This window comes from Tamandua tetradactyla, chromosome 4, assembly GCF_023851605.1.
Source record: "Tamandua tetradactyla isolate mTamTet1 chromosome 4, mTamTet1.pri, whole genome shotgun sequence".
NCBI classification, from domain to species: Eukaryota; Metazoa; Chordata; class Mammalia; order Pilosa; family Myrmecophagidae; genus Tamandua; species Tamandua tetradactyla.
Genome location: NC_135330.1, coordinates 83,474,726 through 83,494,282, shown reverse-complemented (window position 1 = coordinate 83,494,282; position 19,557 = coordinate 83,474,726). Strand labels below are relative to the sequence as shown.

The 19,557-nt window shown below is 37.2% G+C and overlaps 1 pseudogene; it reads right to left on the bottom strand.

The window, feature by feature from the left end:
- Positions 1 to 8,922: 8,922 nt before the first annotated feature.
- LOC143680320 (olfactory receptor 1C1-like) overlaps positions 8,923 to 19,557 on the bottom strand; it is a 47,351-nt pseudogene continuing 36,716 nt past the window's right edge.

Sequence of the window (19,557 nt, the reverse complement as noted above, 5' to 3'; positions counted from 1 at the left end):
TTATACAGTTTCAAATTAATCTGGTGTCCTTTTCTTTCAACTTGAACAAGGATTTCTTTTAGGACAAATCTAGTAGTTATGAATTCCCTCATCTTTTTCTTATCCCAGAAGTTCTTTTTCCATCTCTGTTTGAAGAACAGTTTTGCTAGATATAGAATTTTCTATGAGAGTTTATTGTTGTTGGACTTTCCATGCTTCAAATATATCATTCCACTGCGTTCCAGGATCTATGGTTTCTGATGAGAAATTCGAGCTTAACGTGATCTAAGGTCCCTTGTATGTGTGAAGTCACTTCTCTGTTGCTATTTTTAGGATACTAACTTTCTCTGGGTTTTGAAAATTTGATTATAATGTGTCTCGGCATGGATCTGTTTGGGTTTATCCCCTGAGATGTTTAGGCTCTGGTGCAGCTTGGCCAGGTGATGATGCCCAGCTGTCTGGTCAGGCGAGCACCGACCTGACCATTGCTGCAAAGATATTCATGGCTGGTTGTTAAAGTTGAAGGCCCATGTATTAATTAGATCGTCAATCAGTTGATTGCATCTGTGGCTGATTACATCTGCATTCAACTAAGGCATGTCTCCCACAATGAGATAATACAATCAGTGGAAGTCTTTTAAGGAAGAAGAGAGACTCTTTCACTGCTTCATCAGCCGGCATGACTCTTCTGTGGAGTCCTTCCAGACCCTTCATCGCAGCTGCCAGCTTAAGAACCTGCCCTGCCAATTTTGAATTCTTTCATTCCCACAGGTGTGTGAGTCAACATTATAAAGCTCATATTTACAGATCTCTCCATTGGTTCTGTTTCTCTAGAGAAGTAGTCTCACTGACTAATACAGCTTGGTACGAAGATGGAAGATTGGTGATAAAGAGGTTTTGGGAAGAGGTATGTGGATAGATCTTTCTGAGTGGGAATCAACAGGCATGAAAGGGGATTTTACCGATCCTGACTATCAAGGGGAAATAGGACTGCAACTACACAATGGTGGTCAAGAAAGATTTTCCTGGAGTACAGGAGATCCCCTAGGGTATTTCTTAGTGCTGCCATGCCCTGTGATTAAAGTTAATGGAAAACTGCAACAACCCAATACAGGCAGAACTATCAATGGCCCAGAAACTTCAGGACTGAAGGTCTGGCTCACCCCACCTGGCAAAAAAGAAAAACAAACACAGCTATCTTAACTGTTTGCTAAGGGTAAAGGGAACATGGAATGGGTAGAAGTAGGTAGTGTTAAATATGAACTGCAACCATATGACTAGTTACAGAGATGAGGACTGGGATTGTATGAATATGTCTTCTCTGTTTTGTTATGAGTATGTCTGAATTTACACATATGCAAATATTTCATTTTACTCTTATAAAATGACAAAAGTTGTATTGCTCATGTTATAATATTTAAGTCATACAATATGGAGTTTAAGAATGAATGATACCTTAGGACTGGAACCCTATTCTGGAGAAATGTAGTGCAATTCCAGTTGTATGCAGGACAGTTAAGTATTGCTAGGCAAAACATAGACCTATTATTATGTCCTACTTAGAAACTAAGTATGTTTCAACGTGATGTGTATACCTGCTATGTTGACCAGAGGTGGACTTTAATGGGTAGATTCTGGTGCAACTTGGCCAAGTAATTACACCCAGTTGTGTGGCCAGGCAAAAACTGGCCTGACCATTGTGACAAGAATAGTTCATGGCTGGATAATGAACTGGAACTTTGATGTATTAAATCGTCAGTCAGTTGATTGCATCTGCATTCAACTAAGGCATGTCTCCCACAATGAGATAATACAATCAGTAGAAGGCTTTTAAGGAAAAAGAAAGACTCACTGCTTCTTTAGACAGCAAGACTTTCCTGTGGAGTTCATTCTGACCTTCCATGAGAGCCACCATCCTCATAGCCTGCACTGCTGATCTTGGACTCTTCCATTCCCACAGCTGTGTGAGACCCCTTTATCAACCTCACCTTTACGGGTCTCTCCTGACTAAAACATCCCCCCTTGATCATCTCGGATATATATATTCATGTATTTCATCAGATTTGAGAAGTTTTGTCCATTATTTCTTCACTTAATTTTTTTCTCTTGTTCTTCCTTCTCTTTCAGGACTCCTAGGAAATATTTGTTGAAACATTTAATGGTACCCCCACAAGTCCCTTGGGTTCTTTTCATTTTTCTTTATTCTTTTACATTCTACTCCTCAGAAAGGGTTAGTTCAATGGTCTTATATTCAAGTCCTTTCTTATACCTGCTGAAATATGCTGATGAAAACCTTCATTGAATTTTTATATCAAATACTGTACCTTTTTTGACTATAGAATTCCCATTTTTCCTCCTTATAATTTCTATTTATTGTTATTCTTATTTTGTTCATATATTGTTTTCTGATTTCTTTGAGTTATTTTCACAAGGTTTCTTAAGCTCATTGCTCCTATTTAAGAGAGCTGACCTAATGTCTTTTTTAAACTTTTTTATTGTATAATTTAACATATATACAAAGCAAAGAAAGAAAAAATCAATAGTTTTCAAAGCACTCTTCAACAAATGGTTGCAGGACAGATCTCAGAGTTTGTCATGGGCTACCATACAACCTTCTCAGATTTTTCCTTCTAGCTGCTCCAGAATATAAGAGGCTAGAAGACATAAATACTTTTTATCATCACAGTTGACTTTTTCTTATTTTTTGTAAAAAATAACATATATACAAAAAGCAATAAATTTCAAAGCACAGCACCACATTTAGTTGTAGATCATATTTCAGAGTTCGACATGGGTTACAATTTCACAATTTTAAGTTTTTACTTCTAGCTGCTCTAAGATACTGGAAACAAAAGAGATATCAATTTAATCATCCAGCAATCATATTCATTTGTTAAATCCTGTCTTTTCTGTATAACTACTGTTCTAATGATCTAATGTCTTTTGGTCCTTCTCAGGGGTAATTTTTGTCAAAAATTGTTTTTATGTGACAAGAATATTCTTCCCTGTTTCATGTGTGTTTTATAATATTTTCTTAAAAACTGAACATTCTGAGTAGTTGTTCTAGTTTGCTAGCTGCCAGAATGCAATATACCAGAAACAGAATGGCTTTTAAAAGGTGGAATTTATTAAGTTGCAAGTTTGCAGTTCTAAGGCCATGAAAATGTCCCAATTAAAGCAAGTCTATAAAAATGACCAAATTAAGGCACCAATAAGAGGTTACCTTCACTCAAGAAAAACAGATTGAAGTTCAGGGTTTCTCTCTCACTTGGAAAGGCACATGGCAAACATGGCAACATCTGCTAGAAATCTCTCTAGGCCTCTTGTTTCATGAAGCTCCCCCAGGGACTTTTTCCTTCTTCATATCCAAAGGTCTCTGGCTGCATGGGCTCTCAGTGGTTCTCATGGCTATCTCCTCCCTTGTGGCTCTGTTACTCTCAAAAAAGGGGACTCTCTCCAAAATGTTTCTTCTTTTAAAGGATTCCAGTAAACTAATCAAGGCCCACCTGGAATGGGTTGAGCCAAATTTCCCTCTATTCCAAAGTTAACACCCACGATTGGTTGAGTCACATCTTCATGGAGATAATCTAATGAAGTCTTCAACATACCATGAGGAATAGGGTCTAAAAGAAATGGTTGCTCCCACAAGATTGGATCAGGATGAAAATGTGGCTCCTCTAGGGTACATAAATCCTTTCAAGCTAGCACAGTAGTATTTTGTGATAGCTCTGGAAATCTGGTTTTTCCCATTCCTCAGAATTGCTGAATTTTTTACTTGATGCCTATAGCCATTCATTTATGATTTTTCCTAACATGGTTTACAGAATGTATATCCCTTATTTTATATCACTGAAGTTTCTTTTCCATAATTTCAGTAACCAGCTAATCAGCTGGCATAAATTCCATGTATTAAAAATAGTAAGATTAACCCCGTTTTAGTTTGTTAAAGCTACCTGAATGCAACATAGCAAAAACAGAATGGGTTTTAAAAGGGGAATTTATTAAGCTGAAAGTTTACAGTTCTAATGCCAAAGTAATGGCCAAACTAAAGCATCCAGAGAAAGATACTTTAACTCCAAAGAAAGGGTCAGTGGATTTGGGGGTTTCTTTCTCAGTTGGGAAGGCAATGGCAGTGTCTGCTTGCTTTCTCTCTTCATTTCATAAGGCTTCCCCACGGGCATTTTCCTCCTGCTTCTCCAAAGATCTCTGACTGTGTGGGCTCTGTTGGCTTACATCTTTTTCTTAACTGATTCCCTCTTAAAGGGTTCCAGTAAGCAACCCCACTCTGAATAGGTTGAGATACTTTTCTATCGAAACCAACTGATCAAAAGTTACCACCCACAATTGGATGGGCCACATCTCCATGGAAATAATCAGGCAGATCTCACCCAGCAATATTGAATGAGAATTAAAGAACATGGCTTTTTTAGGGTATATGACAATTTCAAACAGCTGCAACCCCCTTTAAATGTTCTAAAAGTATCCTTAGTGGTTGTTTGCTGTGGCCTTGGCTTCTGTCCCTTTGGAATCTTCCAGACAAAGCTAGACATGCACCTCCAACTTTTTGAAGGAGGACATTTCCTCTCTCTGTTCTGGTACCATCTAGCTATTTTAAGAATGTAGACTGTTGTTCCCATACTGCCACCATGGTTCGGAGGGATGGGTGTTGGTTTCTAGATCACGCCCATCCTCACTTAGGAACGCACAGAGTTTTCACATACTCTCCCTTTCTCCAGTCTCCTGTGGTTGTTTTCATTGCCAAATCAGGTTACAGAGCTGCAAATTACTAATTCTAATAACTTTTCCCAGCTGATTGATTATTCTGCTGGCAAGATGGATCCCTAGAATTTCTTGCACTGATATTTTCTGTGAAATCACTCTTTCTGGAATTTTTACTGTACTTAATGTTTAGGATCACTAGTGATTTAGTCAACTCTTTTTTCTGGAGTCTGAAGTGCTTTATAAAGCCATTAACCATCAAACATTCTACATTCCAAAGTATTTTTTATAATGGCTGTGAAATTTTCTTTACAGATATATTTTGATCATTCTTTACCTGTTTATGCATCAGAAAGTAAGGTACTTAGCATTTTCTTACATCTAAAAGTCTGTTTTGTATTAAATAATCCCTAATGAAATATATATTTCCTTAAATGTATATTTGAACATTAAATAGTTTGTGCTAGAGAGAGAGAGAGAGAGAGAGAGAGAGAGAGAGAGAGTATTTATAACCTTATGTCTTAGTTTGCAATGAAAAATATCTCAAATCATTTGTCTTAAAAGAAGGAATTTATCATCTCACAGTTGTGAAAGTTCACAGTCCAAAATAAAGGTATTGAAAGGATCAGGGTTTTTACAAAATCTGTGGAATTCTCATGTTGGCTTTCTGCAATCTATAATCTGTGCACTTGTCACATGGTAATCTGTCTTCTTTTTCCTCTTTTGTCTTCTGCTGACTGTGTCTGAATTTCCCCAGGTTATAAGGCCTTCAGTTATATAGGATTAAAGATCACCTTAATTGAATTTATAATTTATAATAATGACTACAAATATCCCATTCAAATGAGTTTGTACCCACAGAATCAGAGATTAAGACCTTAATGTATCTTGCCAGGGACTTCATTCAATCCCCAACAATATTTCTATCTCTGTACCTGTATCTATTAATCTTTATTTCTGTCTGTCCATCTACCTATCTCTATTCTGTCCATCTACCTATCAGTTATCTAACATCTACTTATCTATATTTATATATGGATCTGTTTTAAACTTCTACATTTCTTTCCACTGCTGTACATATCTATATATCTCACAGAACAATGTTCATTTGATTGCAGAAGCATTCTATCAAGAGTTAAAACTTACCAAGGTAAAATAGACTTGACTACTCTACAAAGATTCAGGGGTAATCTAAAATATTTATTTTTCGGTAGAAGTTTTCAAGGAATCCCTGGTAGTAATGCAGTTCATTCCAACGAAAGGTCCCACTCCTTCCTCAGTACTGGCAGTTTCCCCAGTCTCCGTTATTTGTTTTATAAATATTTCCAGAACGCTCTAGCTCCTGAATGCTTCTTCTGTGTAGTTGTGTATGTGTGTGTGTGTGGGGGGGGGTATGTGCGTGTGTGCCTGTGTATAGCAAATGCAGTGTGCTGACAAAATAGTATGACATTCACGCTGTTTGAGTTCTCCTTTGTAATTAATTTTAGCCCTTAGCCCTTACTGTCTAATGAATTATTGGTCCATAGATGGCATTACATCTAACTTTAGAATCTATACAGTCATGCATTTAGTGGCATTTTTCCAATCTTACAAAAGGAAGCAAATAAATCACAGAAAACATTGATGTCTTTCTCCAGGGAATAGTTATCTTATTTTCTTTTAATCTTTACACAAATTATTTTATATCTTGCCTTCTGAAACTCTTGAATTGTATTGGTTTCTTGGATATATCTTTAATTTCCCTCATATATTTTCCTTCTAAGCAAGTAGAGCTTATTGTTTTCAGATATCCATGATGAGAGTATCTAGAGGTAACTGACTGCTGATACTTGTTGATCCAGTTAATTGGGCCAGAGCTGACATCACAATATTCAGTTTGTTGTCTCAGAAGTCTCTGAGAACTTCACAGAAAAATGTCAGTATTTTTACTTCTTGTTGTCTGGAGCTCAAGGCCGTGAGCTGGGACCATGCTGAGTCCTGAGCAGTGTGTCTCCCTCCTTTGAGAGCTTCTGGCTATACTCAATATACTCCCTCTTTCATTTGGAAATTTTATTCCTATACTTTGTGTTCCCCAACTGATTGAACCAATTAAGCTGTTTTGCAATGTGCTTGTGTTTTACAACAACTTCTGCACTTTGTGTTTTTTAAGAACAGTACCATTTCTGTCACGTGTTTAAAATCCTAAACCCACTTATATTTTGCATTTTTAAAATTTTCATATCAGACAGTTTGTTTAACAGTTCAAATGCAATCAGAAAGCTCAGTGTTTAGAAGCAATATTTCATTTTCTTTGTGTTTTTGTTTCTGGTGTTTTGTTTGTTTGTTTGTTTGTTTTTGGTCTGGTTATTTATAAAGTCTTCTTCTGCTAAAAGCTGCAATAACCTGCAGCCATAACAGTGTAGAAAATAACAACTCATGAATAAAGACAAAACACAATTTTCCATCAACACTGTCCCAGCAACCTGATGTCACCATGGTTATATACACCTACAGCCTTGCTTTCAACCAGCCACTCATGCTGTGAAATCATGTACAACATTTCCATTTCCACCTATTTACACCTATGCATGTCTAGAGGGAAAACAGTTAGAAGCCAGGCTCTGGCTGATCTTTCTATTATAGGACCAAAGGCAGGAGAAATAATCAGATTATAATGTTTTTCTTTAATGGCAGTTTCTACAAGAAAGTTATAGTTATGAAATGTGTTCAGGAGAATAAACCTGACTTAGGTAGCTTATGGTGAGCAAGCATGGAATTAGCGTAGATGTGGGCATGGCTTAATGAAACATATCAAAGCCACCTATACAATTACTGTAATATTAAATAGAGGCATTTCCTGTCCAAAATGATGCCCTCTGCGCAAGGTAATGCCCCTCAAATATGATTTGGAGAACTTGTTTTTAAAATCTGGGCCATAGTATCTTAAATTGGTAAAGATGTATTAGGGGAGCTGCACCACTTGCTGCAGCCCCCATGGTCTGCTGGCATCTTGAGTCACCTGTGTCCTTTCACCACTAATAAAAATTCACACTACTCAAGAACTTCTTAGTATTTTTCCCTAAGTGAACTTGACTTTTACTATATCTGTACCTATTTGTTTTCCCTTGACAACATTGTGTTTTTTTCTGTATGCATGTGCATTTATAAATACATATTGCGCACATGTTTTTATTCAGGCATTTATGAACACCATTTCCAAAGCTTAGATTTTAAGACTATAAAAGAACAGCAAAAGTGGCCCTAACTCATCGCAGAATGGTATTGTATCAAGAGACTGGAATGTATGGAATATACAACCAGGTTTTATTGGAATGGCAACATCCTACATAGACTTTACTAGACTGAATAACCCCAAACATAAATATTTTGTCATATTGTACATTAAATTTATTTTGAGATGATACATGAAACAAAGCCCATGCATTTAGGGGTAAGGCATTTTCCTGAATAATTTAAAGTTTTATTTAAACACACTTATTTGTCTGAAATGGAAAAAAATCATTTTTTCATCTCTAAAAATGTACTGAGAATTTGATCTCTTCCTCAAATATGTAATATACTCAGAATTCTCCCAATAGTGGGGAATCAATAGACCTCTTTCCTGTGAAAGATATTCTGAGGGGCATTTGCTTCTATTTGCTATAATATATATTTTTTAAGTTTGAGAAAGGCTTGGTTTAAGAGAATGGAACTATGGACTATGTTTGAAATAAGAAGTAATTACAATAAAGCCAAAATTATGTAACTTTGGATAATATTTGGAGGGATGGGAAATAAAGAACTAAAAAGGACAGAGCCTCCTTACTCCATTAATTCATGGTGGCAGTACTTGAATCCATTGAAATTTAATTGAAAATCTGAGCATTTGAATAACTTAAGGCTTCATCGCAACCTACTGTAATGTATAATGTTTGGGAACTTTTTCATGTAGAGTCACATCTCATCTCTAAAGTACACTGTATAGAATCAGAGATTCTTGCTTTACTTATATGCTTAGGTCTTTGGCATGTTATATCTTATTATTCCTTTTATTTACCTGAAAAATGGGTTTTATAGTTTTACTTCATACAATTATTCAAATGAATTAAGTTAAATCCACATTAAGTGTGTAACACATTCAGACTTAGAGAAATTTAGAAAAACAGTAGATTTATCTTATTATTATTATTCTTGTTCCCCGTGGATTCATTTTCTTTTACAATCAAAATAGTATTGTTAACGCATTCATTGAGGACTCGCTTGCTGATAAAGTTCTGTGCACTTCCAAAGCATTCTTATGAATACCCTCTTCCTATCCCTATTTCTTAGACAGTAAATTAAAGGATTCAGCATCAGAACCACCAAGTTATACATGACAGATGAGAGTGCATCCCTCACAGGGGTAGGAGAGGAGAAAGAGCTGAAGTAGACAGCAAAGGCTTTGTCATCGAATACCACTACAACTGAGAGGGAGCTGCCATAGGTGGAAAAGACTCTCTATTTAACCTAAATAGAAGGGACCTTGAGAATGGTGGAGAAGATAAACAAATAATACATGAGGATGCAGACAGAAGGTATGAGAGCCAAGATATTTCATACCATATAAATGGCCATAAAGTTGAAGGACCCATCAGAGCAGAAGAGCTACAGGAGTGGGTTGAGATCACAGAAGGAATGATGGACAGCATTTGAGGCACTGAAGGAGAGAAATACCATTAAGACAGTCAGTGTGTAGGAGGACATGGAGATACAACTCAGAGCCCAGCAATCAGCTGGGCACAAAGTTGAAGATTCACTATGGAGATGTAACGTAAATGGTGGCAGATCACCATATACCTATCATATGCCATCACACAGAAAAGGTGGCTGTCCATATTCACAAAAGAAATAAAGAAGAACTGGGTGAGGCAGCCTGCAATAGTCTTGGTAACTCTCAAGATGTTCACTAGCATTTGTGGGACTGTAGGGAAAATATAACAGATGTCCACAAAGGCTAAGTTGCTGAGGAAGAAACACTTAGGGTAATGGAGGTGAGAGCCATAGCCAATGGCCAAGACAATGAGTGTGGTCCCTGATATGGTGACCACATACATAGAGAAGAACTTCACAGAGAGTTGTCACTGCTCTGCTGAGCCGGAAAGTCCCAGGAGAATAAGATTTCTTCTTTCTATCTTCCAAACAGATACAGAAGAATAAAATATAAAATTTGTAGGCTGGTAGCTTCAAACCTCTCATTCACAATGGTGTGTGTGTGTGTGTGTGTGTGTCTGGTCTGTGTGTCTTTGTATCTGTTTGTCATAAAGCACCGCCCAGACCTTCCTTGCTTGGATACTTCCCAATTACATCTTTTGTTTTGGATAATCATATATTGTATTTATGAATAATCACATAGACATTTTGGTTGTACCAGTCTCAATTTATTTGAAGGATCATAATTTTTTCTTCTAAACTGAAATGCAAGTTAATTGAATAATAACTATTTTCATTATTCCTATAATATTCATTTTCCATAGTAATCATTAAAAAGTATTTGCCTTCATAACTTTAATTGATTTGTTAATTTTAAAGTCATACTACTAATCTGATGCAGTACAAATACTTACTTTTAATGATTCATTGTCTTCACAATCACCGTTTTATAATCATGCTGTCAGATTTCCTTATTCAGTTTTTTTTCCACTTAGAATAAATTTTAGATACTTGCATTCACAAGTCTGCCTTGCTTCACTGGGTTGAATATTGCTTCCTTTATATCAGGCTGACCACAGCATACAGGATCTGACTAGAGTGGCAAATCATCTTGATTCCAATGCTTGTTTATTGGAATTGAGGCCCCTTCTTTAAAGCAGCCCATATACACTGCATTCTCTAAAAAAGATACCAGTATCTTCCATACCTATAACAGCCCTTCATAGAATGTCTACTGGATCCACAGTCTTTGACTGACTCACAGATAAAGGTGTCCAGGAAAGGTATTGTGGGACATGAAATTTGATGTCTTCTGTTTCATACTGATTCCTCCCTCATTATTTGGAATCTATAATCTTAACTATTAATCTCTCCCCTGAGGCAGCAATCTTATTTTACAATACTGCATATATGCTTAAATTTTGCCATTTCTTATTTATGCCATCCATTTTTATTTATTATTAAATCATGCAGGGTTTCCATCCACTAGATAACGATTTTGTGAAAGTAATACTTCAGAAATATTACCTGCATTTTTTTGTGTTGATATTACTACTCAATGTTAGCAACACTGTTACTTTTGTCTCTGGACTATGGATGAAGCAGTGAAAAGGGGAGATGTTTTCCCATGGAATCTTCCTGCCTATGATGGTTTACTCTCTTGGAATGTATTCTTCTCTTGTGCATTATGCACTTTTTGAGAAAAGTTTCTGAAATCTGTGATTTATTAGCATCCAGGGAACTTTTACCAGTTAATAAAGATGTTGTCACCTTGCTTACATTTTTCTTCCCTGTCACCAATCTGTGAATGGTTTATATAGACTCAAAGTTCACCCAAAATCCCCAACTCACAGTATGATATCTTTAACACCTGTGAACTATATTTTAGCTCCATTTCAGAAATACATTCCAGGCTAACATGTTTAATCTTTTTAGCATTTACAGTTCCCTTATCTACGAAATTTTAAAGTTAATATGTCTCTTATTTGTCTTGTATACCTAGCCTAGCCCCTGCTCTTTCATTTACTTTAACTTATACTTCAGCTATATCTCCTTTCTTTGATCAAAGCCTATCTGTGAGTCTGGCATCATTTACTTCTGAGTTCAGCCCATTTTGATAACCCTCAAAATCACCTGTCTATTTTTTCACCTCCAAATCCTCATCTCTGCCTTGAGTGATATGAACATTGCCAGCGAACTCAATACAACTCATTTCAAATAGAACGTAATGAAAGCCTCATTCCACCCTCGTTGTGAATGGAAACTCTTGATTAGATTGCTTCCATGGAGATGTAATCCACTCAGTTTTGGGTGTGACCTCTTGAACGGGAAATGTGAAATACCCCATTTGGGGTATGATCTTTTGCTTTGACAGAGATGTGACTCTGCCCATTCAAGGTGGGTCTTTCTTAATTAGTTTACTAGAGAGCTCACAGAGAGGAAAAGATTTCAGAGCCTACAAAGATGCAAACATTTGGAAATGTAGAAGCCCCAGGAGATGCCAGGAGATAAAAGATCAGACAGAAGCTACATAGGAATGAGAACCCAACAGATATCACCATGTGCTCTTCCATGAGATGCCAAGCTAAGAGATGAAATCTAGAGTTTTGCCCCAGAGCCTGTAAGTCAGGACACATAGTCTCTTGGAAAGGGAGCCCCTGGAATCAGAGGGTAGAAGCAATGGAACTAGGAACAAAGAAAGGCATTGGCCTTGCTTCAGAGTCGATGTACCTTTCTCTGGATGTCTTGGTTTGGATGTTTTATAGCCTTAGAACTTTAAACTTGTAACCTAATAAATCCCTCTTATGAAAACCATTCCAGGGTGCATGGGTGGTTCACTGGTAGAATGCTTGTCTACCACTCAGGAAACTCAGGTTCGATTCCAGGACCAAGCACCCCCTCCCCCACAAAAATTATTCCATTTCTGGTACACTGCAATCTGGCAGCATTAGAAAACAAAAATGCATACATTATAAAAAAATACTCTCTACAGTCTTTAATTTACTGAAGGTTATGTAAGAGCAGAAAAGAAATCATGTGCTGTCCTTTCTTTCCCTTTTCTTCTATGTCATCATTTTTCTATGAGGATCCAAGCTGTTTATATAAGTCCATCAAAGCTGGGGGCCTTTCCCATTTGTAGTCAGGGAAATGACACTGAGAAGGACTTGACTGGTTTGTGCTCACATTGAAGAGGGAGGAATTGATACATGATCCAAGCAATATGGTTAGCCTTAAATTTCTGGAAAATGCAACAGAACAAATTCTCCACTGGAACCAGCAGAAAAGTACATATACCCTTCAATTCATTAATTTTATCTTAGTGAATCCCATGTCTGTGGCAATAGAAAATTAATATGGTACATACCATCCAAATCTTCGTTATCACTATAGCATATTTGTCCTGTCATACTCTTGAGAGAGATCAGTGGAAAAGAGACAAATATGACATTTTTTCACCAGAAACTGGAAATGTTCCAGTTGCATATGAGCTCTAGAATGGTTACATTTTGGCATTTTCACTGCTTATAGCCATGTTGTCAGAGTAAACCAATTCCGCTTTGTTTACACTTGTTAGCTACATTTTGGTCACAAGTCTCACTCTCTTTCTCATCAAATTCTTTGGTCTCCTGCAGAGCACCTGATTAAAGGGTCTGCCAGGTGTAGTAAAGCCCTCTCGAGCCCAGATATTGTGGATATTGCAATTTCAGTTTACTTCACCATAGTAGCTCATAGGCATTTCTTTCTTTAGAAACACTGGTAAATGTGCAAAAGTGAAACAGGACAAAACCTCTGCTATGGTTTTGCTAACATAAAAGAACTGTCTAATGTTTTTATTTCTGAAAGCAGCTTCATTTAAAAATGCTTATAAAAATTGAAGCTCAGATTGTGTTAACTGCTATCTTTAAATTCTGAAATGCTCTGCTCTTTATATAACTGAGAATATCCCTGAAACTTTAAGTCTCCAGCTCTGAGGATCAGCTTACATCCATATAACAATTGTTAAAAAAAAAATGGGAAGAGATCAAACTCCAATTAAAGATGTGATGAAACTGATCAGGTTAAAACTAAGATAAATCAATATACAAAGTAAAAAATAATATTGTCCGTGTTTTGAAGCTTTAACTTTTGTGTGAGACAAAAAGAAAAATGTTTATTTTGTCCAAAATTTAAACAAGCTAATTCAGCTTTATTTGATATAGAACTTGGAATAAGGAACAAAATCCTAATTTCTGTACAAGTTAATGCTACACATGATGCATTTCAGAGTATTTTGGGCAGAAAAATGAAAAAGTGTTTGCAAAGTGAGAAAATCAATCTATTAAGCTTCCTCACCTGGGAAATTTCTGACACTTTCTTAAGCAAGATGGGCACCTAAATGAATAAGTAAAGGCCTCAATTTTGATATATGAAACTTATTTCTATAGTAGTAAACTGAAATTACTTAGGATTAGTGCCTAAGAGCCATCTCCAGAAAATCTCTGCTATTGCTCAAATGTGGTCTCTCTCTAAGCCAAACTCTGAGCTTCCTCCCGACATGGGACATAATTTCCAGGGGTGCAAGCCTGGCACTGGCAGTATGAAACATAACTGGCCTTGACATAACAGGACACTGGCCCTGGCATCATGGGACACTGGCCCTGGCATTGCAGGACATAATTGACCCTGGCATCATGTATTAGTTGACCAAAATGGGTAAAGAATTCAAGTTTCAATGGCTAAGAGATTTTAAATTGAGTTGAAAGGTCATTCTGGAGGTTGCTTCTATGCAAGTTTCAGCCAAATATTGCAAACTCTCACAATATGGCAACCCCCAACCAATAGTGTTCTTGGAAACCCTGAAAGATAGCCTGTGCTCTATAAAATTTTGCTAATCAAGTTTGTTTTACAAAGATTTGAAACCTTCAGATTGTTTCAACGCCAGAGAAGCTACATAGTCCAGAGATACTGGACTCTCCAAGAACAACTGGTTTCATTGTTCCATCCCTTTGCCCCTTAATAACAATTCCCCTTTTCAGTCTTGGAGCATTTAGAAAGTTGTTGCCCAAATATCCCTCAAGATATCAAATGAGAGGGAGGAATCATAACTAAGAAATCAGGATTTAAGGGATGGTTTTGATTACTGAATCATATTCATTTTTGTTTGCTTGAATATTGGAGTAGACAGAGGAGAATACATGAAATCACTAAATTGTAATCCACCTGCTCTGATATCTGAAATGTTTATAAAAGCCCTTATCTTGTGCCTTTGTGACTGTAAGAGCTGTTACCCCCATTATCTGGTAATTTCTTGTAGGGTCTTTCCTAATGGTATTGGAGAATTTGAGGTCAGCCATTAACTAGCCTCAGCCCTGGACATTTGTAAATCGTATCAGCTAGATTCTGCTGTTGAAAGATACCTTGTCTACCTTCCTTTTGGCTTAAACCTTTAGTACTAAAGTGGTACCCTACCTCTCCTCCTTTCAATTTATAGGATCCTATTGAAATTATAATGATAACACTGTCTCCTTTTCTGCTTTGAACTTGCTGTTTAAAATAACCTCATCTCCCTTTGCTAAAATCCTTTAAAACCTTGAATCCCCTAAACTCAGGGAGATTGATCTTTGCCTGCTAGGCCAGCTGCTGTCCTACTATATGCCTAGTAAAAACTATTTCTCTCTTTGAAACCCCAATGTCTCAGGAATTTGTTATTGAGCATGTTGGGCAAAAGAATTCATGGCCTTTTTCTGGTAACACTCCCTTAGAGTTGACTGACTCACTGTTTCCCATAATAACAGTTAAGCAATAATAGAGAAACAGCAGTGCATTATCTTACCTGAATGTTGAACAAAGACCATAACAGAGGGCTAACCACACTTCAGCTCAAGAAACAGATTTGACCTTGACCACCAAAATGGCAGGAGTTCAAAGATACAAGAAGGCCTAGTCAAGTGAGCCAGATGACAAACCCAGAGAAGATGAGACACAAACAATTCCTGCTGGTACCTAAGCTATTCCCTGTGCTCTTGTCCCAGCATGTCCTAGCATTTGTCTTTGACTCCCACTTCTGAAACCAAACTGTTCAAAACAGACTCAGAAAACCAAGATGCAGAATAAGCTTACTGAGCTAAGTGACGTGTTGGGAGCAGAAGTAAAAGAAAGTTACTGCTGAAAGAAAAGTTCAGGGAGACAGTTTATATATCTCTTAGAAAAAAGAAAGGATTCAGAGGGATGAAGAGGGAGGGGAGTAGAGGATGTGAGCTATATGGGTTGTCCAAGGCAGGATCTCCTTGGGTCATGGGTCATAAATTTTTAATGACTGTTTGCTACTTGCTTGCTAGAAATTATATGATGAAGATACAGACTTTCTGGACTTGTTTATCACAGTTCCTTCTTTCCCAGGGAGGTTAGGGTCTTAGCTAGTTCTTCAAAGGATTGTTGGTATGTCAACCTGCCTCAGTTATTTTTCTGGTTCCTCTCTGTAGTTTCCTGGGGAAAAATGGAGGTGCATTCAGATCGATTTGGTTGGTAAATATATTTACCATTCCATTTTCAGAGTCTTTTTAAAAGTAGTTGAATCCAAAGGCTCACCAATGTCAAGAAGATGTGTTCTAGGTTCTAAATTCTACAGAATATTTATTCTAGAATTATTACAGTAACTTTTGAAATGAGTATTAAAACCCTAAACAAGCTGTAAATTGTATTAGGAGATTTTAAATGTCACCTTCAGACTCCAAACAGGCTGTAATGAGAGTTCTTTTTCTCCCAAATGGGCAATATGTAAATTTAAATTCTGCAGCATTATGTAAATGTAAAATCTGCACCCAGATTAGAAAAAGCTTTCATCTATGGCTCCAGACTTCCCAGATATGGATAAAAAATGTCATCTTTCTCTACTAGAACTAAAGATACCATTCCCAGGTTTCATTCTTTGCAAATTAGTTTCCTAAACTGTTAATTAGTCCTATTAATACATGTCTCCTGCAATTGTGGTGGTCCTTGGGATTGTTACTTGCCTCTTTCCAAAGGAATAATAAAATTTCTTATATCTTTAAAACAGGTAGATAGTTACGAAAAGGTTGCAGACACTTAAGTTAAACTCCAAGGGAAATGCAGAGATAAGGATTCTAACTTCCTTGATTTTGCATTTCAGAGAGATGACTCCCAGGTTCTTGGAAAAAAAGACATTTCTGAGTAGGAGATCTGGAAAATGCTTATTTAGCTTTTAAAAAGATTTTCTTCTCAAAGGAACAGAGAAAAACCTACAACTGCAAGTTTTCTAAAGAATGTTCAAGAAAAGTGAAAGGTAGGAGTCTTTTTCTCTTTGTGCACCTGGAAAAAATAATGTATTCTGTTTTCTTTTTGGATTTGGTTTATCCTCAGAACTCTAGGCATAGAGGACTTATTCAAAAAGCATTAGACACTCTCTGAATGGTTACATTCAGTTATTGACACTCTTACGAATCCATTTCTTTTTGTATTCCTGGGAATGTGCGGTTGCTTTCAGTTTTTGCCCTGTTTCCTGTTTTATTTCAGTACCACCATGGGCACAAACAGTGAAACTCTTCTTCAAGAATTTCTCCTGCTGGGATTTCAAGGGTCCCAGGCCCTTCATCTCTCTCCCTCCCCTCATGGCTTTTCTGGTGATGTACATCCTCACTGTCAGTGTTAACTTTGCTATTCTGATTTGGGTGACTAAATCCCACCAGCTACAAACACCAATATAGTTCTTTTTGAACAGCTTACCTTTCCTGGAGCTTTGTTACACCACAGCCGTCGTCCCCAAAGCCAGAGAAGGCAGACAACATCATTGACTGCTGTCTGTTGCAGATGCACCCTGTTTTCTTGTTAAGCGTCACCAAATACTTCCCCTTGCAAACATGGCCTATGACCATTATCTGGTTATCCGCTATCCCCTACACTATGTAGTTAACATGAGCAGCCTTCTGTCAGCATAGCTGGCCCTGAGTTCCTGGATCTGTGGCTTTGTGGCCACTACAGTGTCAACAGCTCTCATCAGTGGCCTCTCTTTCTGCAGCCCGCACGTACTTCTGTGAAATTGCCCCCTGTGTTTCCCTGGCCTGCACCAGCACTTGGGCAATAGAACTTGTGCCTTTTGTGGTTGCTTTTCTGGTAATCCTGAACTCTTGATCATCACGCTGGTAACCCACTTCTACATCATCAGCACCATCCTCAAGATCCCCTCTGCCAGTGGCAGGAAAGAAAACCTTCTCAACCTGCTCTTCTCATCTGAATGTGTGTTCATCTGGTGCAGATCCATGACATTCTTTCATTTCCTTATATCAATCAAAGAATTGTTAAACCTCACCAAAGCCATTAACATCCACAACACTGGTGATTCCAGTTTAATAAGGATGTAAGACACTGCTAAAGAAATGGAAGAGAAAATGAATCACCTTTTGTTCTAGTTTGCTAGCTGCCAGAATGCAATATACCAGGAATGGAATGACTTTTAAAAAGGGAAATTTAATAAGTTACTCATTTACAGTTCTAAGGTTGAGAAATGTCCCAATTAAAACAAGTTTATAGAAATGTCCAATCTAAGGCATCCAGGGAAAGATACCTTGGTTCAAAAAGGCCAATGAAGTTCAGGGTTTCTCTCTCAAGTGAGAAGGCACATGGTGAACACAGTCAGGGCTTCTCTCTCAGCCAGAAGGGCACATGGCGAACATGGCATCATCTGGTAACTTTCTCTCCTGGCTTCCGGTTTCATGAAGCTCCCCAGGAGATGTTTTCCTTCTTCATCTCCAAAGGTCACTGGCTGGTGGACTCTCTGCTTCATGGTGCTGCAGCATTCTCTGCTTTCTCTGAATCTCCCATTCTCCAAAATGTTTCCTCTTTTATAGGACTTCAGTAAACCAATCAAGACTCACCCAAATGGTTAGAGACATGTCGTCACCTAATCCAGCTTAACAACCATTCTTGATTAAATCATGTCTCCAGGGAGATGATCTGATCACAGTTTCAAACATACAGTATTGAATAGGGATTATTCTACCTTTATGAAATGGGATTTTGATTAAAACATGGTTTTTCTAGGGGGTATACTTCCTTTCAAACCAGCACACCTTTAATATCCCACATCTCTTGTAAATTGTTTCCATAGTTTTACAGAGGTGTGGAGTATGAATATAAAATCTTCCTTAATACCTGGGGAAAAAAAAGACAAAAGTAAATAAAACAAAAATAGTGTGTTTGCTCTACTGTTCCTTATGTGATATTGAGGTAGTTTACAAGTTTAACCTCAGTATTATTGTATAATTTATGAATTTATGTGTATCACTTCAGTATTTTTGTTGTATAACTTTGTGAATTTGTGTATCACTTTATGCACTTATGCATGTTACTCTGTATGTGTGAGCATCACTGGATAAATTTATGTATTCATAAAGGTATATAAATGCAAGCTTTCTTGAAGGAAGGAAGACAGAATGTCTTCCATGCTATAAATCATGCCCAGTCTTACTCAAACATATCTAAAGACATTTGTGTGCAAACAGGGAGGATGCAGGCCTGTTTCTTGTTATGTCCAGGAGCTGCCCTTATTTGGACAAAACAGTTCAGCTAAGCGCCAGATAGTAACTACCACCCTGCAAGTTCAGTTTCTGTACTTTTCCAGTGTTTACCACCCATTCCTATACTAACTCCCACCTTGCTCACTAGCCTATATAATCTAGAAACAAACAACATTCAGGGCTCAGACTTTGGACAGCAGTCCTCTGGGCCTGCTGGCAATAAAAGTTCTGTCCACTTCTTAGGGGCTTAGGTGCTTTCTTGGGTGTTAATCAAAGGTTTCCCTACTTCAATATGTAGGGCAGTTTTTGATTCAAGGAAACTAGATAGACTTTTAAAGCAATATTTTATACATTTCATTGGATTTATCTTATATAAAATTAGTTACACATATGCAGTGAGCATGTCGTTTTATGAAATAAACTCTAAATACTTGAATGTTTTAAGATTCCTTAATCACATGCACAGTTTTGAGAGCAGTGTTTCAGAAATGTGGGATAGGAGGAAAAGGTTGAATGAATAAACTTTTAACTATCAGAATGTGCAATTATTTCAACATAATATTGATAATCAAATTTGGTAAAATAGATGCATATACAACCAGAAGCTGATACTTATGACATGCCACATTTGTTTATAATCAAGAGTTTTAATTAAGGAATCCAAAAAGTGGAAGATGAA